Source organism: Pseudopipra pipra, chromosome 2 (genome assembly GCF_036250125.1).
Source record: "Pseudopipra pipra isolate bDixPip1 chromosome 2, bDixPip1.hap1, whole genome shotgun sequence".
Classification (NCBI taxonomy): Eukaryota; Metazoa; Chordata; class Aves; order Passeriformes; family Pipridae; genus Pseudopipra; species Pseudopipra pipra.
In genome coordinates this window covers 22,994,700-23,019,948 of record NC_087550.1, presented here as the reverse complement: position 1 = coordinate 23,019,948, position 25,249 = coordinate 22,994,700, and the positions used below count along the sequence as shown (strand labels likewise).

The 25,249-nt window shown below is 39.5% G+C and overlaps 1 protein-coding gene and 1 long non-coding RNA gene across 26 annotated transcripts in view; one reads left to right on the top strand and one right to left on the bottom strand.

Annotated features, from left to right (window-relative positions):
* ZBTB20 (zinc finger and BTB domain containing 20) overlaps window positions 1-25,249 on the top strand; it is a 530,641-nt gene that overhangs the window by 431,202 nt on the left and 74,190 nt on the right. The window contains exons 7-8 of one of the 25 annotated variants that reach the window (XR_010428060.1): window positions 21,846-21,977; window positions 24,276-24,454. The exons of 23 other annotated variants lie outside the window; for them this stretch is intronic. The gene's annotated coding sequence lies outside the window, so the exon portion shown is untranslated. Of the gene's footprint in view, window positions 1-21,845; window positions 21,978-24,275; window positions 24,455-25,249 lie in introns of those variants that run through there. One more of the 25 variants, XR_010428053.1, reaches the window with a different exon arrangement.
* Window positions 29-20,599, bottom strand: LOC135409187 (uncharacterized). The gene is made up of 4 exons (XR_010428077.1): window positions 19,762-20,599; window positions 18,550-18,617; window positions 10,036-10,126; window positions 29-260 (listed from the first exon to the last, which is right to left on the bottom strand). It is a non-coding gene; the product is annotated as an uncharacterized LOC135409187 (long non-coding RNA).

Genomic DNA, 25,249 nt, shown 5'->3' with positions numbered 1-25,249 from the left:
CAGAGCTATCGTAATAAATTCCATCCTGAGAAGAAAGGAAAGGCTGAGGCCACCAGTGGAGCAACTGAGTATCTGCAGAGCTATGACTTGGTTCTCCCTTTGCCATTTCATGGCTGAAACCAAACTATGTGAGTTACTTACCTCTCCGGTCACAGGAAAATGGCAAACTTGAAAAGCCCATCAGTGCGGTCCACATAGCAAGAGCTGCCCCTTTTTCAGCTCTGAATACTGTCACACCGGAGTAGCAAACTACACTAACTCTGCAATAAATATGATAACAATGGTTACTGCTGCATTATATTTTACTAGGAATGCTTTTCCTAGTGAATTTTGATCAGGCCCTCCACCAGCCCAGTCCAGTCAATGTCTGCTTCCCCTGCCTGTTCAGTCAGCCCTGTACTGTGGTAAATAAATGTGCTATCAGCATAACGTGTCCTACCAACTTCCCTCTTCATCTCTAGCCTATTTACGTTCAGTGCAATTCTTTGACTCGCGCCAGCTCACTCGCAATACTCTGTCCTCAGCCTTTTGTTCTTCAGCTTTCACTCTGTGGGGGAAAGAAATAAACAGCAGCTGCTGGAACCCAACGGCTGAAACTGTTGAGAGTTCATATTTCTTTAGGGACAGAATCTGTGAGGATTTTTTGTCCAATCTTTTTTTTTCCTCTTGAAGATTTAGAAAGAGTCCCATGCATGTGTGCTTTGGTAACCCTTCTTTGCCACCTGAAACACTGTTGTTCATACTGCCTTTTCTAAGAGAAAACGTGAATTCAGCAAATATATCAGGGCCACCAAAGATGGGCCACTGTAGCCCACAGACTTCCCTGCAGCCTGATAACTCATTTGGCATGATCAGGATTTTCTTAAACTTCCTGTGTGCCGTTACCTTTTTGCAGGGAGATTTCCTCTGTTCTGAAACCTCTCAAGTTCCCCATTCAGGTGATACTCTCTCTCTCTCTCTCTTGCTGGGAAAGGGAAATGTAAACCCATGGGGGAACACTTGTGTGAAAATTGGAAGCACATGGAAGATGCATTCCCATTGGGGATGCAAGGACCCTTGGAAGTATGTTAGGGCTTCTTCTGCTCTTTCAGAAGAGAGTGACAGAGTGATCTCTGGCACATCCAGGCCACACTGAGCAATGCAATAAGAAAAACAGTGAAATGTTAGTTTGCTGCTCTGCCCAGGAAGAGAGTGATAGATTAAGCCCTGAGACAACTACTCACATAGCACGGGCTTAATAGCATCTTTTCAAATGACATTAATAAGGTATCCTATGTTTCCATAGCATTTTTGGGAAGAAAAAGATGCAGCTGGAAGAAGAGCATTGCTCTTTAGTTTATGGAGCAACATTTGTCTTTGTGCCTTAGAAAAACTGAACATTTTCTTGCATTTTAAGAGGAGGGAAAAAGGTTGTGAAGATAAACATTTTATAGCTTTAAGCTTATATTTCAAAAGTGACTTCTAAAATTCTGGGTAATATGTTAAGACGTGTGGAATTTTGGAGCAAGTGAAATTTTATTCTAGGTTCATGGGGATTTTTATTTCAAATCCATCTCTTTATCCAAAACATGGTTGTGAGCAGGTATCTGAAATTTAGCATATGAGATCGAGACCCCTGTGAAAGTCTGGCAAGGCCCTACGCAAGGCAAAGGGGGGGAATGCCAGAGAAACAATACTGTGTTTTTCATCAGACATTTTAGGGAAATCTGGGTGATCCTTCACCGAGGTTTAGCAGAAGGCTAAAGGATTCAGAAGACACAGAATAGCTTTTGGCTTCTTGCAGTCTGTGATGTCCAAGTACACGCAACACTATGAAGAATGAAGAATAAGTCAAAAAGAACATTTCTTCTCCCATATTTTCTCTGAAAATCTCAGCCACCTTTGTACAGTAACTTCTCCATTAGCTTTCAGTTCCAGCTACACACTACAGGGATAGACATTCATTCAGAGATGGTGAAGCCTTCATTATTTTTAGAAAGTTCATCACAGCACATTTACTTGTACACTGTGAAGTATTTCCACAATTTAAAACCTAAGGAGTTGTCAAAATAAATGAACAAAGTGTGCTCTGTGATGCTTTATTCTTTATTTATTTATATTTTGTGTTGTCTGTTCAAGTGTTTGTTAATTTGAAAAATTCAACTATTTGTGATAGGTCAGCATCCTAGCCGTTAGCTTGAATTAGCAAGATCATATTATTTTTCTGACTAGATATGCTCCTAGTAGCAAAATTATTACCTGAAACAGTTATATTTGGGCTGGAAGAACTGTGGTCGCTACAGATAATCCAAGGGATTATTCCATGATGGATTATCCTAAATGAAGGTTTTCCCAAACTGCCTGCTTTCGTGAAAGGTCACATCACTTCTGTGCTAGACTCAGTGTCAAACCACATTTCATTGTTTACAGGAGGAAGAATTCCAAAAGGAAGGGATGGAGGTGGCAGAACTGGGTGCCATGTGGTAGGCAAGTCAGCGAAGGGAACGGCATGCCACACACCTGCTTTGGGGCTCTGCCGTGCCACAAGTTAACATTTTGATGAGCAATTTCCATTCTGTTGTTTTCTCTCAACACATGGGGTTCAAAAAACAGTTAAAAGAAAACTGTACCCATTTGCTCATCTCAGAAGCCTGTGATTTCAGAAGAGTCTGCCAGATTAATTTTCGCATATACACTGTTTCAGAGTTGAAACACACAGAGGATTGCAATTTATCTTTTCAAATTGTAGTGTGATGGCCAAAGAAGAATAGGTATGCGTTGCTCAAACTTTATCAAATGCCACTGACTGATGGTTTATAATTGTCAAAAAAAAACCCCTTTTGCTGTTATCACAACCTTCAGAGTTTTCTCAAGTCTATGAAATAATCATGAAATCTCTACAGGAAGGGTTTTCTTCAGCAGCTATATTAAAAAAACTACAGACATGCAACAATCGTTTTGCTGGCTGCACATCTGTGAAGAACATGCTTTCTATAATAACTGTACTTGAACTTGATTCCCTGTAAACCTGAACTTGGATGATGGAATATAATCTAATGTTAAAACACTTCATTTTTGTCCATAACACCCTCTTTGGTTGAGAGCGGGCAAGAGGTGAGGGAGGGGAAATGTCTGCAGAATCTGACTGTCATTGCTGCTGCAGAAAGTGTGCAGGTCTCACAGCAACACTCTTACCCAGACTATGTATTTTAGGCAGAAATAGGCTAGTCCTTTGCTAATTTACCTTGAGCAGTAACTGTCATGTGGTTGAGGAAAGAATTAAACATGTATTTCCTGGTTAAACCCCTAATCTGATATTCATATTGCTGATTTGGTTGTAAATTTTGGCTACTGAAAACTTTCTGGCTTGTGGTAGCCCTGTATCTGTGTAATTGGAAAACAGAAGAGATTCTCTCACTTTAATCTGACGCTTATCTCCATCCTCCTTAAGGCAGGAGAAAAGCCAAGGGATTTAGCATCTTCCTTCTTTTTTTGCAACCTACTGAGACTAACTGTGATTAGAAGCTCTTCTTGATGCATTTTATAGCAGGATGTCCATGCTGCTAGATACCTTTTGTTGCTGAAGTCTGAATCATTAAATCATTCAATAATTCCTTATTGTCTTCCAGGAGAGCATTAGCTTGTAAATAGTGACATGATCAACACAAAAGTTATCATCCTCTGACATGCACTTGCACCCACAGATCATGTTCGTGCACTCGCTAGCAGAGCAGTTTTATAGGTTTCTCAGCAACCTTTTAATAAAGAGTTAATTTCACTGGTCCCTTTCAAGGGGTCCCCTTGATTCTATACCAGTAAAGAGAGATGGTATTTGAGAATGGTTGATGTGCTCACAATTTTTGTAAGCAGAGACCTTGACGAGTTCCTCCACAGTCAGTCTCCTTGGGCTAAAATTTCAACCTATTACATGGGGATTTAGCCACTCATTTCCCATAAACATCAATGGGAGTCATGTGGCTAAATCCCTGTGCAACACATTGAGAATGTATTCCCTTATGTTTAAACTCATTTTGATGCAGATGCTTTCTTCTGCAGGAAACAAGCGAAACGTAGAAGCCATTTATTTCTTTCATTTGTCTGCCCCAGATCACCAAACTCCTAAATTATCTTCTCTTCTGCCTAGGTACCAGAGTATCCCACGGGACTTGCTGAATCTTTGTGTGACACCAAGTTAGAGGCCAAGCTTCAAGACGTTAGGACAATGGATGCTAATTTGTATTTATTACCTACTCATGTGTGGGGGAAATTGGACAGATGACAGGCTGTCCATTCACCCATGAGAACAAGATTTTTCATTTCTCTCAGTTCTCCATCACCTACTGTATTACATATTAAAGGCGGGACCACATGCTGTTTTTAACTAGTGGTCTTTGACTACAAGTTACAGTGTAGGATCACTGCTTGGCTCTCAGCTGATGTGAGCTTTGTGATACTCTCCCACAAGGTTAAGGGATCTGCTATGATCAGGATATGGAGACTCTACTAACCTCCTTAGTCAGGAAGAAGGTCTTTTAGATTAATTACTGGAGGGAGGGGAAATGAAAGGCTATCAGGATGTAAGCACAAATGTGAATATACTATTTCAAAATCATCGGGCATGATTTTCAGTAATGGCATATGTGTGTTAAGATGCAATTTTGTGCCTGGAAAGAATTGTGTTCATTATAAATGGCAGGTGCTTTTAAAGCATTTAAATATTGCATTTTCTATTTCCACCTGCACACCAGGTAACTGGGTATTAATATGCTACTAGTTGAGCCCATGATTCATTGCAGGTGCAGTGCTTGGGAAATCAAGGATTGCATTGAGGTCCTGATGAAAATCATGCCCTCAGGCACATCTGAGCTCCATTTTGATCAACAAGCCAAAAATAAGACTTTTATTTCAATTACAGTTCGTCTGATTTTGAACTTAATGATGCAACTTGAAGTCTATTGGCTTAGCTCCTGAGACCCAGGAAGGAGGATGTCTGGGACCTTGCCTATTCAGTGGAATAGAGGTTCCCATTAAATTCACTCTGATCTCATTACATCTTTTATTTGGTCAGAAGCTCTATTTTTGCTCTTCCTGGCCTTATTGAATCTGTTGTTGATTCATTGTGCAGACTTGGTATTAATGAAAAAGACTGCTTCACTCAGGTCTCTCTGGAGGGTGAGATTTTCCATAGCCCTGTGTCTGTACCACGCGTTGGAAGCACAGACTCTGATGGGTTGCCTTGTGAAACTAGATTCGAGCAGAGCTTTATTAATAGGCTGATGAGATGTATCAGCCAGGCGAGGCTGCCTGCCTCCATAATGAGCGAGGGCTGTATTTTACTTCACTTAACGAACAGAAAAATCCTCAGCAATGCCTTTCCTGTACCCCTGCTATCCTCGCTCCACATTCCACTTTCAAAGACCTCTTTAAAGGTCTCTATTATCCCAGCTGCCTTTAGGTGTCACTCCAAGCTTTGGGTTCCTCCTATTCATCCGGCCCTTTGTGTGCTGAGCCCTGCCCTGCCACTCAGCTGCCCCAGCAGCTTGGGGGCCCGCTGGTCACCCCCCAGCTACTGCCTCCATTGCTTCATGATTGCATCGGTTGTCTGCACTAGTTGCACAACATTACAGTTGAACAAAAATGAAAGTAATTCATTTTAGTAGCTTTTCGCATTTTAAGCAAAGCTGGATGTCAGAGGCTGCACCTGCGTGACTGGATTGGCAACTTTGCCACAGAAGACCATGTCTGTCCTAAAATATATTGTGGGCTGAAGACCTGTGGTTTTAAATTGCATAACAGTTGAAGGGCTGACTTCTGTCTTGCTTTTGCCAGGCATTGTCAAGCTGTCCTAGCCCCTTTTGGTACTAAACTTCAGGAAATGTTAATCTGGTTCTTTCCATTTCGAGACAGATATGAAAATTTTCGAGTGGGCCAAATACTTTCTTGGCCTTCTGACGAAGCTTAGGTCGCTCATATGGTAAATCATTAATTTGGAGACTATATTCCGCCTTTGCTGTGAGTTAAGAGTGGTGTTCTAATAGCCTCCTTCCATCTGGAACAGTCATAAACCAGATGGATAAAGGATTGGCACCACTTATTTTGAGTCTTTACCCAATTCACCCTGTGTAAAGGGATCTTGCAGTATCTCCCAGACAATTGTTGCATTTATCCAGAATCACAAGTGAAAAATATCAGGATCAGATGTGTGGGCTGCCACTTGGGGAAAGTTTTGGAGAGGGTGAGCAATAAAAATTATACCTTCCTTTAGCAATATAATATTGGAGTCCCTGATTAGGAACCATATGTAAGATGGGTTTGGTCTAAGAATTATTTGAAAAAATGATCATCTAGTTTGAATTCCAAAGTTTATATTACCTTGGATTAAGCCACTTCAATGCAAAATTTTTTTCTTAAATAGAATGGGAAGAGATAGATTTTCAAGAATGTTGTGTATAAAGATCTTGGCATCTTGTCTTACCAGATTCATTGTCTTCCTCCCTACTTTCGTGAAAATAAATCCATCACACTGCATTTTAATACATTCCTTTAAAATTATTTAGTAGGAATGAGAATATTGCCAGACACTCGAATTTATTTATTTATTTAGGTAAATTAGAAATATTATTTTCATTATTGAATGGCTAGAAGGAAGAAGTCAAGCAGTTGTGCAAATAGCATTTATTATGGAAAGTGTTTTCATTTATAATATGCCTTTAAAGAACTTCTCTTTGGCCCAGGCCACACTACAGAATTGCTTTGGAAACACTTCTGATGCTGCTGAATACCAGAAGAGATACATAATGGTAGCCTATTTTATTTTGGCTTAAAGAAAAGAAAGGAAGAAAAGAAAGATAATTCAAGGAAGACTGTAAAATTCAAAATTGAAAGGTTCACAAAGACTTCTTACCATATCACAAACATGGTATCATGAAGTGTAAGAAGCAGAAAGGTGAGTGTGCCCAAATGAGCAAAGGTGTAAGAAGTTGTTCAAGTCAAAAAAATACTTTTCACTAAGCACAAGTCTAGGCTAAGCAGATCCATAAGAAAGTTTTATAAATCCCAGATAAAAGTTACAGAAAAAAGGATGCAACAGTGGTTGGAAAAGCAAAGAGCAAATCCATAGAAAGAAGAGTTTCTGTACTTAAGTTTCAGTTTGAGGGGGAATAGATACTATCAAAGAAAAGAGGAAAGACATAAGGATAGGAATACTGAGGCATTGTAAAGAGTGTCTTTTTGTCATAGTTGTTTATATTGGAGGAGATCGTTATGATTTTCAGCTGATTAAGATCCTTTTTAGACACCTTCCACAGAGAGGGTGTAGTGACGTATCATCTAGGATTATGTTTCATATGAATCCTAGAGCATTCAGGGAACTGAAACGAAGGTGTAGATGCTCCTAGCCAAAAATAAAACAACAACCAAACAAAAAATGCAATCTGTTCTTAAAATTAGTTGGAGAAACAAGGAAATTCAAAGATTGCTCAATTACTTTGAAAGACCAAGTGGTCATCTTTCGAGTTAATTTAGCAAACCTTGTTTTGGTAGTTTGTAAATTGTTTACCACTATGGTTAAAACCATAGACAATTTCTCCACTTGATTGGAAGAATCTGTCCATGCCTGAGTGCTTCAATGCCTAATGCCTCCTGAGCAAACAGGCCATCCCTCTGGTCCCAGGTGTCATCTCTGCAGATGGGCACCTTCTAAAGTACTGAATGCCAGGAGGTTCTGCTGCTTCCCACTACCAGCTAGATGCTGGTCTGTGAAGCAGTAATTGGCAGCTAGCATTGTGTATTGCATCCAGGATCCATTTCCCAGGATATCCATGAGGATAGAAGAGATGGGGCAAATGTTATCACTACAGAAGTTAAAAATTTGTTCCAGTCTGTCTTTGTGGTTTCACAATAAGGAGTGTATTAGAAGAGCCAGTTCCTTTTAGCAGTTTCTCCCTGAAATGTGTTGGAATGTGAAGTATTCAGATGAAATCCTTTGTGCTAGCACCTCTCTCTCTTCATCTTCTGCCATTCCCAAATTGCAAATTTGTCTCAAGAAAGATGCTAAATCAAGGTACTGCGTCAAGAAATGTGTATCTTAGAGCAATTCATTAGAAAACACTTAAAATAAAGCTCTGTCTCTTTTTATAAAATCAAGTTAAATTAAACTATTAAAAAAATATATCAAGAAGAAAATCACCAAAGTAATAAGCAGAAACATATTGGCATTCAACGTGGTTCACCTGACCCTTATAATATGGAAATACACAATTTAATCAGATGTTTACAAACTGCAGACAAGAACACAGCCTGTTAATAGCAGTAGTCCAGTTTCCCTATTGCCATGTTTGTAGCACCACTAGAAACCAGGGAGCAAAATTTAGACTTTAAACTTCAGACCTAGTTTTTGCTACTAACTCCTTAAATTGGTGCTGGATGAATGCCAAAAACTCTGATCTAACATGGGACCAGCAGGAAATTAACAGCTTTTCTCTCTTAAAATGCCAGAGGTACAGAAGCCGTGTATCCAATACTGTGGTTCTCAACTTTCTGAAGGCACATAGACTGTTCTTCATTATTTACCCCACCATTCACAATATCAAAGTTACAGTAGTCTTGTGGCAGTCTTGCCTTCTGCCATTTTGTTTCAATATATCTTCAAGTCATCTCTTGCTAGAAACTAGAAAAATTGGTAACAAAAGGGCAGTATCACCAGTGTCAGTTAGACTACCAAAATAAGAAAGGCCTGTGAGGATTAGGCTCTCAGTGGTCATGCCAGCTAGAAATAGGTTGGGATCCCATTCAATGTCAGATGGTGGTGGCAGCTGACATCTTCTGCCCTGCCTATGTTAGAGGCAATTCTGTGGCCCCATAGTAAAGCTTTCAAGGCTATTGTCTTGTTTCAGCAGCAGTTCCTGATGATGATGCACCAAAAAAAAGGCAATTCTCTCTTTCTTCAATGAGAGGAAACAGTGTAGAAACACAGTCGTGCAGAATAACATCTTTAGTTCAGAGGAACAAAAGGTTGAGCTGAGAAGGTCATAGTTTTGGCTTTTCTTGCTTATGTTTGCCTGATTTCTAACTTTAGAATTACTATAAAATGTATCTCCTTTGCTCATCTGTTTTCTCTGACTATATCTGTAAAGAATTGTTAATGCCTTACAAAAGCGCTTTCATAGCTCACCATGATGATCAATATGTTGAAAATAGGCATCTTAAAATATGGATTACTGGTGTGATCATTTGCCCCAGTTTCAACCTTCCTAGATAATCTCTAACACAACAGGCATTAAAAAATACAGCATGTGATAACAGTAGCTGCTTAGTTGCTCCCTAGCAGAGCTACAAAGAACTCTGTATTTTCACTTTGCAAACCTTGGCAAAGATATAATACTGTATTTGCCAAATTTTAAAAAATGATGGAATTTTGCTTTCATGCCCAGGAATAAAACTGCCTAAGGTACCAACCAATAGAAAACTTGATGGTGGGGGGAATACCCCAAGAGCCTTGGATGCTATTTTTTGATAGACTTCAAACATTAGCAGATATTATTACAGCAGGACAAAGAGTTCTCTGGACTTTTTGCTCTGAGAACTACAAAAATAAGCATCTGACATCAAATAGAACAATGAAAATACCTTGTCAGACTCTATCCTGATTTGACAAATCTCAATGGAAAGTAAATGAAATAGTTTAAATGCCAATACCCTGACAAAAATGGAAGAGAGATGTTAGAACAAAAAATTTTATCATCTAGGTTAGCAATTGCTCTCTCTGTTATTAAAATTGAAAAGACAAGTTAGTAAACCCTGGATCATTCAGCGACTAGGTTACTTAATAGATCAACGCAGAAGTTTTCAAAATTTCTCTCAATTTTACAAAACACCAGTTCATTTCTGCAACCTGGAGTGAAGCTGTTTACAGCTCTGCACTAAGTAGAAAGTTCAAATCAATTCTTGTCCATTAGAGTTAGATATAACTGATGAAATATCCCCAAAGGAGTATTGTAAATGTATCAAGATGTCCTCCCCCATTACAGAAATGGGGAGGCATGGTGAATTACTTACCTTCTCTCTTACACTTAATGTCTCTGAAATGCTGCCAGGCAGAAAAGGCTTATCTTGTCTCTCTGGGTTTAAGAGAGGTCTGTACTGTAGTCTGGAATACAGGGGAGGAAAAAAAAGGTAACAGTACTGAGGGCAGACCCATATTAGTCTTTATTCCCAGACAGGACCAAGAAAAAAAAAAAATTAAGAAAAGCTACTCAATAACCAGCAGTGGATTCAAAATACATGCAGGAAATATCTGATCCAAAAATCAGTACTAGGGAGTTTTTAATAATGTAACTGAAATTTTTGTGCAGTGAGCTATATAATAAATTCAGTCATTAAAATGTACACTGAAATAGCATTGGGGCAGAACATACAAACAATAGAAACCAAGAAATCCATGCTTAAGGATGTCTCTAAATGCCAAAGCACAGTGAGCATGGTATTGAAAGTAGCTAGCATTCGCAATTTGTCTCCATCAGGAAAAGAGCCTTCAGCCTACTTCTCACATGCTATCAGTTTGGCTCTAGGATTGTACTTGAAGTTGTAAAGAAATATGGGAAGACTAGGTTCTTGCATCAGGGGAGCATCATTTTGTATAAGGCCTTTGCTAGGGATGTAATGAGGTTTGTGGCTGCCAGACACACTTCACTTTTTACGACAGCTAACTGAGATGTTCTCGGTCTACTGTTGCTGCTGGCATACAAGATTGCTCAGTTATGGGGTCAGCGTGATCTCAGCTGCTTCTGACAGTTCTGCCACCAAGCACAAGGCAGTAGAGTTGAGGGGAAAACACAACCGGTAAGACCTCTTGAAGACTGAATGTCAGAGAAAAGAGGAAAGGAGATACAGGACTGGGAAACAGCCATGCTCTGAACTGGTCTGTGAAAGTGAATCTTGATGTAGACAAGGAGTTCAGGTTTATGAAAGACTCAATAAATATCCAGTGCTCTATTAGTATTAAGGAAATCAGAAGTGCACAATGCAATAGGAAGAAGTGCCTCCCTTAACAGCACCAGAAAATGTTGCCATAACAAAATATAGTATGTGCTGCCTATGGAAAACTAGACTCAAACTTTGCATGGTGCATGAATTTTTAAGCAATTCAATGAAGCAAAGGGAGAAGATAGAGTCAGAAGTTTAAAAATCCTTGGTGGGGTTTTTCTGACTCCTGGGAGTTCTAGCACAGCAGCTTCTACTGATCTCAATTGGAACCAAGTGAATGCAGAAGGAAAATCAAAGGTGGAACAGGAATAGTGGAAGTAACTTGGAGGGGAAAAAAGTATTCAAAACAAAATACTTGTTAAGTAAAATCACAGGACAAAACCTAATGAGAAATTACAAAGCTTCAAGGTCCAGTTTAATTATGTGGGAGGGCAGGAGGAAAAAGGTCTGCAGGGTCTTAAATCCCAAAGTGGACAGTGTGACTATTCCAATAGTTATGTCACTGACTTGGAATTCTAAAGTCTGATTTTCAGATTTTTGCATATTATTTTCTTTTTTGACCCTGGCAAGTAACAAGCCTTAGTTTCTAGCCTGTAAGATAGGAATACTAGCACCTCAGTAACCTACAAGGATTTTGTGAGACAAAATATTTTGAAGGTCTTGCAATGAGGTCATGCTACAGCTCTATGATTTGCATAAGTATCTAGAAAAGAAATGTTGGGAATGTGGATCTATGGAGTGAGACCTAACTTGAGAGCAGTGGAATGTAGATTTGGTTGTACAAAATGCTCTTCCATCATAAAAGAATGATGATGCCCAGCTCACCTCACAATCTCAGGTATAGTTTTCAAAGGATTTTGCAAAGGAAGTTAATTTCGTGACTTGGAATGCATTAAACAGGCAACTGAGTGTCTAAAGGATATTGAGGTACAAGTAAACGTCTGTTGATGTCAGTAGTATATCATCTCAGCACTGCTCATAATCAGAAGAAATCATTGTTGACAGCTTCGAGTTGATCTACATTTTTCTCCATTGTTTTCCTTCCAAACCGCAGTGTCTAAGATAACCTCTGTTCATAACAGCTGTCAATATGTTAATAGACACAAGAAAATAGTTCGATCACTCTACATAACTATAAAGAGACAAGTTCACATTTATGATGGTTTTGGTGGTGTTCCCCCAAGCAGAACCCTTTCTTACTCCTCTGTCCAAAGCACCAGGAGCCAGCCCCCACTGCCCACCGCTCACGTGCCCACTCCAGGTGGTATTTTTTTGGCATGAGCCGCTCTTTTGCATCATGGGAAAGCAGCTCTTTGCCAGCTCTGTTCTTGAAATGCTTGAAACCCATAGCACAAGTGGGTCTAAAGGCTGCCCAAGGCCAAGGAGTAATCATTTAAACTCCCTGCACTCCAAGATGTATTTTCCTGCTGCCTGCCACTACTGTCACATACTGCTGTCACATACTACTGAACACATCTTTTCTCTGGGAAGAGAGAGCTTTATATTGCTCTCAACCAATAATCATATTTGTTACCTCCACTTCTCTCCCACTCTTTCTGGATGGAGAAGGCTCAAGGACCTGAAGTGAGATTGCCAGAAAACAACAAAATGCACCCAAAGGTTAAACTGAGTAATTAGTGGGAAGGTTTCTGTTCTTACTGCTGTGATCTAGCTAGAGAATGTTTGACACCTGGCATAACATCTTTAAACTTTGGGAGAATCACTTTCCTGGAAAGTAAAATCTCTGATAAGTTAGTAAGTCTTCCCAAATTAATGTCATAAAATCTTAATGCCAGTCTCTAACTCACGACATGCAATTCTTTGTAAAGTAAAACCATTTGCAAAACTATTAAGAGTTCCTTATTTCACCTATTTGTATTTTGAGTCTTTTATCTTAGGCCTGGCAAAGCACTACAAAATGGCATCTGCGCATACTTGTCCAGAGTCTATTTTATTCTGCCGTATTTCTCTCCTAATGAACATTTTCAAAATGTTCAGGTGAAGATTTTTGTGGTTATGAGGCACTTCTGCATCACTTGGAATCTGTCCTCCTGCTTGAAAAGTTTGTCATTCAGTTAAAAACAGGAAGCATATGACTTAGATGGCCAGACGCATAGTATAAATAACAAATGGCAAAAAAAATGAATCCTTCATGTATTGCCAAAGGTATATGTACCATTTATCCAGACTGTTCAGCTCACACAACTGAACAAAAACATGACTAGAAAAGATTGAGACTTGGGTACCAAAAATAAAAAGGGAGTAAATTTTTCCATTCTGCATCAGTTGTACAGTCAACTCTACCAATCCTTCATGACCAGCCTTAGAGATAGGGAAAGCTGTAAACATATGTTAGAATAATTACATATATGGCTTTTCTGTACGTAGTATTGCTGTGAGTAGCATCGCTGATCTCTCAGGACCTTACAAGCCACCTTTAACCCTGTTCTGCATATTTTCCTTGAAAATCAAAGGGATTGTATTGCTTCCATACAGAATTCTTCTGTTTCCTTCCATCGTGAATTGCAAAATTCACACATTTTATTTATCGTTTCTCCAGGAATCAAAACTGCTGTTCAGCCAAACACTTTAGATATCACAAAAGACACATCAGAAAGATTAGGAAGTGCTCTATGAGTGTAAAATGCTTACAAGTTACATATGCAAGTGTATGTATAAGTATTTATACAAATGTGTGTAAATATGTATAGGTAAAAATAAAATTAAAGAGTTGTTTGCACATATGCATGCATGAATATGTATAACTGTTTGATGGGCGTGTGTGCAGACATATATGTTTATATTTGTATATTAAATATGTGATATGTATTCGTATAGTCACTAATTTCAGTCTAGTAACAGGGTCAAAAATAAGCATGATATGCTTTATTAAGAAACCTGCTCTCTTCTCCAGAGCAGTGACACTGACCACCTTCTAATGCAAAATAGAAATTGTACATGAGACAAAATTTTGGATAAAGACTTAGGCTTCTGCAGTTCTAATGAAGAATATTATATCTCTTACAGAGAAGAAAAACCTGTTTCCTTGTCTGGGAAGAAGCAGTTGTTTGAAGGTGCACAGGGTGGAGAATTGTTAATCTTATTCTTGGGAGGAAACCTTAGCCAGCAGGAGATGCTAATATAGGACACTTAAAATTACTCCTGTGAAAAATTAATTTAGAATACACATATATGATTCATTACAGGTCTGTTGCTTCTACATGCATGATATATGGTGCTTTCTGAAACTGATATTATTAGGAGATGAAATTATCTGACTGAGAAAGGTTGTGACTTTATAGATTCCTTTCTAAGAGTTTTGGGCATTGGAAACCATTAAATAAAAATCCTGAAAGCTGCAGATCAACCATCTGCATCACTCAGAACATTACCCTTTGCAAACATCTTATTTCTGGGGAAAATAGTAATAATGGATACCATAATCCATAGATATTCAAGGACACTTGTCCTCCATCCTTTGGGCTTTGTGTCATCTTGGGACAGGTGGATTCTTACTGTGATCATGACACAACAAATGTTCTTGCTGATGTATTTCATCAAAACCTGCTCTAATCCACTCTGCTCCCCGTTGCCCTTGGAGATCATCTTCATTTGGAAGGAGGAGTTGAGGGAGCTATAGTATTCTAATGGCTTTGTGATGAGTGTGAAAAGCCCCTTTCTGGGTATTTGGAGGGTGGACTTGGTGTATCCTTGGGTCATTTCTGTACTGTTATAAATAGGCTGCTGTAAATAAGAGGACAAATTACTCTGACTTGTTCCAGACAGACATACAGTACGTGCAGCTTAGCAGGCAGCTTTCTGAGTCACTGTATGCAAATCAAGCTTCCCATGAGACTTTGCGATAAAAAGAAGAAAGCAACTTGTTATTTCAGTAATTGTGAGACACTGAGCCAAATAAACTAAGGCTGCCCATAAAGCCACCCAAAACCTGGGGAAGGACTGTCTGAGGCTTCTGCTTTCTCTCCGATCACTAACGGCACTGGGATTCCCAAGAGTCACTGGACCATCTTGATTAAGTCAACTTTTGTCTTTGGTTTGACTAGAAAATGACCTCTTAAAGGTGAGTCTATCCTGTGCAGTCAAAGGAAAATTTGACCACTTTTGAGTCGGATTCACAGACCAGACTGCCTGCGGCTGCTGCACGTTCCCTCTGGACTGCCTGGTTGCCAAAGCCCACTCACCACTTAAATAGCCATTGAAAACAGTGCATGATGCTTTGACTCTGAGCAAGGAGCAGTCAGAAGAGTCTGGACAGACTGATCAGCACCAATAAAGGGCTCCAATCTGACTGTTGTATATGTAGGAACAAGCTTTTTCTATAAATTCAAGGTAGAGCCATCCAGGATAAATGTGCTCATGGAGTGGGCTTGATACATAAAATGTACAAGAAAATGTTTGCACAGATAAATGTAATGAATTTCGTTTTCTCTCCTTTTGCTTTGTCATATTCCTCATCCATACAAAGCCACAGTTTATCTTTCTGTCCTCAGGAACAAGGAAGCTGCCAGGAAAAAATCAAAGAGCCACCCTAATGCAGAATGGAGCAAAATATTCTCCATCATCTGTACAGATCTGACCAGCCTGTATTTAAGTTTTCTTTCTGTGCAGGCACAAATGCAATTAAGAAACCTGTGATTTCTCCTGAGCCTTGCCAGTCTGACAGCTTGGGAGAAGGAAGTGAGGAGAATGCAGGGAATCACTGGGCTAACAGTGATCGGCAGCCACACTCAAAATGTCTGTTCAATCAAGGAGGGCGTACCGGGCACCAAGGTCTCACTTCACTCTACAAACTGCGGCATCTCGGCGCTTGGAGGCACCGTGCTCATTGTCAATCTGTGACAGCCAGCACTGCCTCCACAAGCACTTCATTCCTCCTCCTGCCTTTTCTGGAGTGGCAGGAATTGAAGAGGATAGGAAATCAGAGTTAACTAAAGGTGAAGGTGTGAGACAGAGGGAGTTTATCCTAGTAAATGGAAGGCAAAGGTAAACACACAAATTACAATCCTGGTACTGTGGTGGTATGGAACATTGATGGTGCCAGGAGAGTTAAGTAGGAACAGCAGGGAAAAGATGTATGTTAGAGAGTATTACAAAATATATACGTGAAAGCAGAGAACAGGTGGCAGGCTAAAGGAATTACTAGAAATTAGTAAAGAGAGACCAGAAAAGGCAGATAAAGGGACAGGCAGAAAGAAAACTGTGGAAAAGGGAGGAACACAGTGGAATGGAATTTACAATGCATGCTTTCATGAGATCCTGTGCCCAAAAAAAGAGGTGGATAGGATCTTTGAAGCCTTCAAAAGAGTTTAAACACACAATTTAAATTGAAATAAAATGAGAGTTATGAGTGTAACACACCGAGCTGGTCTTAAAAATTCTTCTCTGTATTCATAGCAGTGTAGAGTAACATTAGCATGGGCTGCATGACTCAAAGCTCTACAAATCAAAGTTAGCATGGGCCCCAAACATTTTATTAAAGTCTTACACGTACACCATGCAATGTCAGTGTGTACCAAGAGGTTGGGTATTTTTGTCAAAGACATGTATGCATGTTTGTGTTTGTTCCCTACATGCTATAGATAACTTTACATAGAAGAAATTGCTACAAATTGCTCATTCTGAGATTTTGGATCAGTTGCCAATTACTTTGCAGTCTTCATACCATGGAAACTCTGTTCTGAACACATACATGCTACATTCCTGTCTTGAATTTCACCACAGATTTGCTTTCAAAGTTCCTTCTGTGCCATGCATTGAGACATAAACCAGAAAGAAGTGCTAATGCATTTCCTGAAGAAAATATATATTCTCGAAGAATATATATATCTATATATTCCTGATATAAAAGTCTTTTTTGGGGGGAAATGAAGGGCTGCATATAAGGAAGCAGGTCCATAACTTCAAGTGAAGTTCCTAGAAGAGAAGTGGCATATGGAGGCAGCTCAGCTCCCACTTTGCAGAAAGTTTCATTAAAACTGAAAAGTAGCATCTGATAAGACACTTCTCTAGAGCCTCCTAACCTGTCAACAGGAAGAGGAAAATCTTTAAAGTGACAGCAGAGTTTTACTCAGTATATTGCACATAGCACGTGCCACAGCCACGTAACAATACAGAATTTCTGTGGCTTTGCCTCTTGTGTATGAATCCCAAGCCGGGTGATCATTTGAGGCTTTACGTAGTGTCATATTTTCTTTCCATTTTACACAGATATCAGTAATTGCATATGATAGTAAGCAGTCAAGGATGTGGGTTTTTAGTGCCTTAAAGTCTGAAGTGGACCCTCAGGCTGAAGCGTCCTGCTCCAAGTTTGAAAGGACAACAAAATGCAATGACAATTATACTCTTCTGAAATAGAAGGTTTATTGTGTACAGCCAGGGCAGATGCTCACTTAGCTGTAACTGAGCTGCTAAAACAAAAGCTGTGTTTACCTGCTGCTGCTCAGCAGATTTGAAATCTCACAGATCTGTTTGCCGCAATGTGAGAGGAGCCATGAGCATGCTTTAGCTTTAATGGCACACCTCATGATGGGCCCTGAAATACTGTTCTGGGAGGTGAAGAGAAGGTGAAAATACACTCTCCTCAATCAAAAAACATCTCTGGACCATGAAAGTGAACTTTGGATGGGAAAAGGTGCATCACAACAGTGTCAAAAGGGGAAATACAAGGGTCAATAAAGAACCATGGACAAAATCTGCCAGATTTAACAGAACATTAATTCAACCTGTTAGGCTTTAAAACCAAGCTTTTCTTTAACCATTTTTCTGGGAATGTTAGTGAAGAATATAAACTAAAGCCCAGCTGATGAATCCAGGCAACTGTGATATGATTAATTTTTCTTAATGTAAATAGTAAAGGGACTGTTCAGTAAAAGATAACCTGTTACATTCTGATTTAAAATAGCCCTATTTAGAACCAGTTGCTTTTTATTATATAGCACATGGGTTTCCCTTAGCATCATCAGGATGACTTCATGCATATCCTGGGGCAAGTTTTGGCCCCAGATGTCCTATAGTAAAGTTCTAGTGGCACACACTGTAAGCTCATGTTTTGGATAACTTACTTACGGCTGTTAGCATTTAAATGGTCACAACTGGGGCCTTGATGTTAATGCCCCATTAATCCTCTGCCCTGGGAGTCAGGTTTTCCTGCTTTAACATCTGTTGCACCAGCAGTAGGTGCACCTACACTGGCAGTATACAGACAGTCAGGTACACAGGGGAGGGTGTACAGGTCTCTACTAAAGGGACTGCTCTAGCAGGGCCACAGTTTGCATTGGGTGGAGCCATGCTCATTGGTTCTGCCTGAAAAATCATCTTTATGTACCATAGCCAGCCAAGCCCAATAATGGCTAAAGTTTTTTGAAATGTCCTAGACTCCCATTTGGGTCCACCAGCATCTCTTATTTTAGCAGGAACTGAATCAGACATAAAATAGAGATTAGATATTCTAGTACCTAATACTCTATGAGCCAGAAAAAAAAAAAAAAAAAAAAAAAAAAAAACAAACAAAAAAAACTTTGCACCCTTTGGATGTCAAGATACCTGTATTTGGAAATTAAGACTTACTTGCATTTGACTGTCTTTTGTTGCTCTGGTCTCAGAAATCTTAGACTTGTCAGAAATGTAGATGCTTTCTGAATATAGACACATGGTGTTGTTTGCATTAGTATCTGGTGGGGAATTGTAATAAGATCTTTCTCATTGTGAACCCTACTATGATTGTCTCTGTGGGGGATGGTTTAAAAACTTCAGCTCGTATACAGAGCAAGTTCTTGCTTGCATAAAATTTTTTCTGCCACTGAATTTAATATATTAACACTCTTTGGATGACACTGACTTCCAGGTCATTCTCAGGCATAATCTAGGAGATGCTTTTTGGCCTTGGAGGGGTTTTGTGGTGTTTGGTTGCTTTCTTAACAGCTGAATTAGCCTGATTAGCTCTGCCATTGATTGTCTTGCATGCCTTATCTCACTGGCTACATTGGTGTACCCTTCCTCAGAGAAAATCAAATATTGTTATATTTGGGGGGGAAAGCCCTATCTGTTTTCCCAGGCTTGAGTGGAAGGCTGTGTAAACTGAGGAAAGGAGGGCCAAGCTTGTTTCTGTGAGCGGAGAGACCTTTATTAATGTTGGTATATGGCAAAGGCAGACTGTTCTTTGTATATACCACAATCACAGAATATGCCAAGTTCGAAGGGACCCACAAGGATCATTGAGTCCAACTCCTGGCCCTGCACAGGACCCTCCTCAAGAGTCACACCATGTGCACTTCTTGAATTCTGTCAGGCTTGGTGCTGTGACCACTTCCCTGGGGATCCTGTTCCAGTGCCCAACCACCCTCTGGGTGAAGAATCTTTTTCTAATGCCCAACCTAAACTTCCCCTGACATAACTTCAGGCCATTCCCACAGATCCTGCCACTGGTCACCACAGGGAAGAGATCAGTGTCTGCCCCTCCTCCTCCTCTCACAAGGAAGTTGTAGACTGTGATGTTGAAGATAATTTGCATACACACATCAAACTTTTAGGTAGGCTTATTTTATAAATCTTAGTAAATTTTAAAAATCCCTTTACACTTAAAGAGAGTTGTCATAAGTTTTGTCAAAGTGATAAAAATCACACCATTTTAGGCAGTTTGAGTCGCTAGTGACTGCAATGTTATGCCTGGTGTTTAGAAAAGCTCTCAGCTGTCAGTCATATCAGCAGTACACATAGAGCTAGGAGTGCTGGTTTGGACGGGCTGAAGGTAATTAAAACATTGTATCAATAAGGACTTACAGTATTAACTTTAAAATTAGCTTGCACTTGGGGGAGTGAGCAGCATTGTATTTCCTTCTCATATTTAAGTGTTATCCTACCCAGAATGGGTGTCAGAAGTGTTTTGTCTGTCAGCTGCTTGGAAGGTCCTTTGTGACGTACATGGGGGTTTAGAATATGGAGCCAGTAGAAGCTGAGGTAAGCGATGAAATATTACATGAATCTTGTAAGTGTAGAGGTCAGGTTATCAGTGCACATCAGCTGGAAAATAAATGCACTGCCTCAAGCCACCTTTGTCACAGGACTCCACAGCACCAGGCAGACACATAGTGGGCTTGTCTTCTGTCAGGCTCAGCAGGAATTCCTTTCTGTTCTTTAAAAGTAGCTATTTTTGGCTCTGCAGATGGACAGGTACATACCATTAGTTAGCAGGGACCTGCAGAAAGCTAATAAGGTGCACAGGCTGTGGTTTGTCGACACATGGGCTTCAGGGACCAAACCAGTTGAAAAAATTTCCCTCTTTGGCTGCTCAGATTTGCCAACACGTTGCACAATTCCCCCACTCATACCAGCACAGCTGTTTGTAGAGTTGGGCTATGAGGGGAGACAACCAATCTTTCTTTAAATCATAAATTTTTGCAGGGATTGGGGAGTAATTTTTTGCAATGGCCTGGGGAGTAATGAGAATACCTTATCTGATATTGCCTCTAAAATCACTGTTTCATTGGACCTCGAGCCTCAGGGCATGATTTGCAAAGTAATCAGTGCTGCATTTATGTTTACCATTTTGTGCAGGAAGCACCATTGCTGGTACAACCAGCTCAACTTCAAATTCAGCATCAAAATGCATCTTTGAAGAAGTTGTGCTCCTGAAGGTAGAGCAAAGGGAAAGTCTTCTGGGTGTCATACTTGACCAATGAGAAATATTAGCAGAAGAATAACTCAGAAACCAATATGATCTTTGTATCATGAAACTCCATGAGATGTTTTTCCTTCACAACGTGGAAGGATCTGACAGTCAGCAGAGCTGTACTCGTAAGACCTCAGGCCAAGCTAGCAGTGTTGGGAAGGTGCTGCCTTGTCAGGGCTACATGGCAGCACCAAATCTGAAGTAAGCATAGAAGAGTTAAATCAGTTAGTGTCTCTGGTCCAAAGGAGGTTGTCTTTTTTCCCCTTGCTTCCAAAAACCATAAAAACAGACACAACTCAAATGATGATATCATTAACCTAATTTTTCTCTTTGATAATACCACCACTTTAAACTGTCATTAAAAACAAGTTTATTTCTGTCTCTACCTACCCCTTGCCTTTCACCCATAAGTCCTTTACTTTCCAGTTATAATAACTAAGGATTATTTCCAGTGCAGGCTGAAATCAGTCAGAAATGTAATAATTTCTATGTCTCAGGTTTAGCTGGTGGTTTTCCTGTCTGCACTCCTTGCTGCTGGGGGTTTATGGATGGGAAGTGACAGCAGTGTTTCACCTCATCTTGTCTAGACACTTGCAGTCCCTCCACTACCACCCCCTGCATGACTTTAATATACTTTTTGTCTGTGTGTGCAGATTTTTGCAGTGTTTTAATACTCAAGTAAGTGGAGTATTATTTTTTCTTCTATTTTCTTATATCCATTCAATAGCATGGAAAGGTTCAAGGCTCACTCTGTCTATCTGTTACTGACTTTCTTAGGATGCTTTCTAGAGAGCCTAGCTCCCTTTTTGCACAATCAGGTTTCTGGATTTGTGATGCAAGCATTTAAACTTTCCATAGCCTAGTCAACTCATGGTTCAGGAGGTCACATATCCTTTGAAGTAATTTCCCCAATTCCAGTCTCACATCTTGTTGCCTGATCCATACATGCTATTCTCTTTTTATGCGATGGATTGTTTATCCACTCTGCTGTGTGGCTATTCCTCGTTATACTGTCTGATTCTAAAAGTCCTTTCCTCAACTGGCTAGGTTTTGCTTCTTGCTGTTTTACTTCTTTCTTCATGTACAGCTCTTCCTAATTCACAAGATTATCCAATGAACATGAATTTAGTCTCCTTCTGGTTAATCATCTTCTAACCTGCCAAAGTGTGTTTCATGGGTTTCCATATTTTTACAGATGGCTTTTAGGCCACAAAAACAGAGTGTACCTTGGAGTCATCAAACTGGAAAAACAATCAAGACCTGCTCAGTCCATCTTCCCAGGGCCAGTGAAGGATGGTGTGTGCATCACGTCTAGTGTTTTGTCTAGGTCAGTTTTAAATACACCGTCAAACTTCAGTTCCTTCCCTAAGCATATTACTCTTCAGGCTTACGCTATTTGCTCTTTGGAATGTCAGCTTTATGTTACTGGTCTTGATTTTATCTCTACACCTTTTTATTATTAGCTACCCTCTCTTCTTTCCCTTTTTGTTTCTTTTTTTTCTCTTTTTTGTTTTTGGCATTTGCACCTTTCAATTATATGAAGCTTGTTTTCATGCCTTTCCCTTCATCTGATAGTCACTGGCATTGTAACTGGGCTATTGCAGGTGTAGTTCTTCATTTCTTTCCCTAATAGCTCAGTCTTTCCACCACTCTGGTCATTTATATGGCAGCTCTTTGAACTCTCTCCAATCACTCTGATGAGGAGGTGCCCAGAAACAAATCTCACATTCCAGGTGATTTCACCTCAGAGCAGAGACAGAGATACTATTGCTGTAATCTTGCTGTTATGTGATGTGATTACTTAGCTTTTAATGTTGATGATTTGTCTTGACTTTTCTCTGTGTGTTCAGTCTAGACTGTGGCCATTGTCTGTGGCTCTTTAAAAGATCCTCTTTAGAAGCCTCCAGGTCTGTTCCATTGATCTGAATTTGTTCATTTTCCTTTCATGTTCCTTCAGCCCCTTTCCTCCCTCATTTTCCTCAAGTGTAGTTGTCACAGAGCTCAGTATAATCCTCTCATCGTTCGTGTGTTTTGGATACTGCAGTTAACAGTTCAGCTCCCTCTGCTCTCAGAGCCAATCCTGTGGGCTGAGTTTTTGAGGCTACTTGCTCCCATGTGCAGCAAAAACAGGCACTCAACTTTAGTTACCTAAGTCTATCCAAGGCTTTTTTGTAAAAGTTTGGGTAAGTGAATCATATTGTCCTGTAATGAGTCTTCATGAGACTAGGTTTTAAAGTAACATGCACCTGCAGCAAAATGCTCGTTCTGGGTACTTCTGCCCAGTCTTTGGGTGAATTATGCCCAGATATTTCACCTTTTGATGTTTATCCATATAAAAAGAGCCAAAAAGAAACAACCTGTTGAGATATTTTGGAATTTTTGGAGGTGTATGCATTCCACTACAAATTTTGTTCTAGCACTTACTGTCAAAAGAACTGACATCTGGTTAAAGTAAACAAATAATCTGAGGAGCTTCTTAAAATGCATGAAATGTAAAAGACAAGATTTCATTTACCTACAGTGCTCTCCACCAGGTAAACCTACCTTGTCCATCTGACAGTTAAATATTTTGATCCTTGTTATGCTTATGAACATGGGGGGGGGTTTGCTATCATTGTTCATTAAATGTTTACTCTTGACATGCATATATTCAGACATAAAAAAGCTTTTTCATTTCCGTATACCCAGAGTGCTTTGGGTTCATGCTTAGCTGTAGTGTGGAACCCCTTGAGTAGCAACACTACTTGTGACCTTTGTGCTAACTGCGATGTCATGACCTCCGTCCTAATTGTAGCTTAGTATTGAAAAGACAGAATTTATGTCCTTGTTAACAAAGCCTGTTCAGGATAAGATAAGAAAAAGATGCATACCTTTCCACTGTCTGCTAACTTTGATAGTGCAAGATAAGAAAAATATGCAGAATACAGTGGAAGGCACGTATGCTGTAAACAAGCAGCTATAAATATATTTGCATTGGAATGCATTTTGAGTTCTCTGTGTCCTGTAGATGAACATAGTTGTGGTAGTCCTTTTGGATTGGTAACACATCACTGCTTGGGGTTTTGGTAGATATATCCTTAATCAGTAAACTAACCAGAGTTTGGGCAGTTCTAGCTCTTGAGTTCTTTCTTAACTCTTACTAGAGACAAGAGTTGTGACAAACATTAATGAACCTATTTGATTCTGCAGATCTGACTCATGGTATTTTGTGTCTTCTGTTTGTCATTTATGTCTAAGTAAAATGGTTTGGAAAAGTTGTATCAAAGTTGTATTAAATCAGAATAATTTTGTTTTGGTTTTATAATTCTCTTCATTTTAGCATTCTTATTTTTTATCTCTTTTTCTTTCCTTCTGATTTAGTTTATGGGTTTACTCTATCAAGGCCTATTCCACCACATCTACTATTAGAAAACTCAAAATTTTTAGAAAGCCAGGTCTACTTTAAACACAAGCAAAAAAGGTAGTTGCCTAAGGTTGTGGATTGGTGGACCAGAGAGACCGAGTGGTTGGTCCCGAGAGTCTTAGAGCAATATAGTTTCTCACCTGAACTGCTGCTGTCAAGAGTCTGTGCAAATAGACAACTCTCCAAGTAGTCGTAACTTCTCCTCATCTCTGTTTTTATCAGGCCAGCAGAATGGTGTTACCTCACTGGGATAACACAGGCATGTGTACACAATGTTTTAAGGATGCAGCCAGCCAGGGCTCCCTGTTACCTCTTGTATGATGATGTTTGCAGGGGCAACTTCTTTGCCAATTAGCTGGGAAGCTTTACACTTCCTTTGGAAATAAAATACAAAAAAGGAAGTTATTTGTTCTTTTCTTTTGATTTCCAGGAAGTGGTTGAGCTGTGGAATCTCTTTTTCAAGTGTTTCCCAAATCTTTACATTCTTTTTTGTCTTTCCTTCCACATATAGTTTCTACATAAATACCTTAAAGGTCTTTGCTCAGCACCCATGAGTTAAGCTTTAGAAGATGCCTGCGAAGTAGAGCTATTATTATCTTGATTGGCCTTACAGAGAAGCTGAAGCACAGAGCACTGAAATATCTTTCTCAAGGCCAAGCATAGATTCCCCAGAAGAGGTGTAAGTAGGACCCAGATTTCCTGATTACTAGTGCTGCTCTTTAAAATAAATAGAATTCCCTTTTGACTTCTGAGGATGTTCTTTGATGGTGGTGACGGCAGTGTAGCAAGCCTTGTTTCATATTTGTAAAATTTTTCTTTTCCTTTTTGATCTCACATCCTTTAAACCTTATCATTATTATTATTATTGATGCCAGCTCTAAAAAATTTCTATTTTTATTTCAGCAGTCATGAGTCCTCCATCAAATTGGTGGAACTGTCACTTATTAAACTTCTTCATAGTATTAAAATTGATGAGATTGATTTGAGGCTGCTTCTACTCTTTTTTTAAAACTTTTTTTTTTTCTCTTTAATAAAGGAAAATCAAACTGATATGTTCCACATTTACACCTGTACTTTCTTTTACTTGGTATATTCTTATTGATGGCTCTATTTCTTACTATTTCTTTTCTATTATCATGCGTATCCATTTGTAGTAAAATACCCATCTATCCTCACTGTTGTATTCTCATACTGCA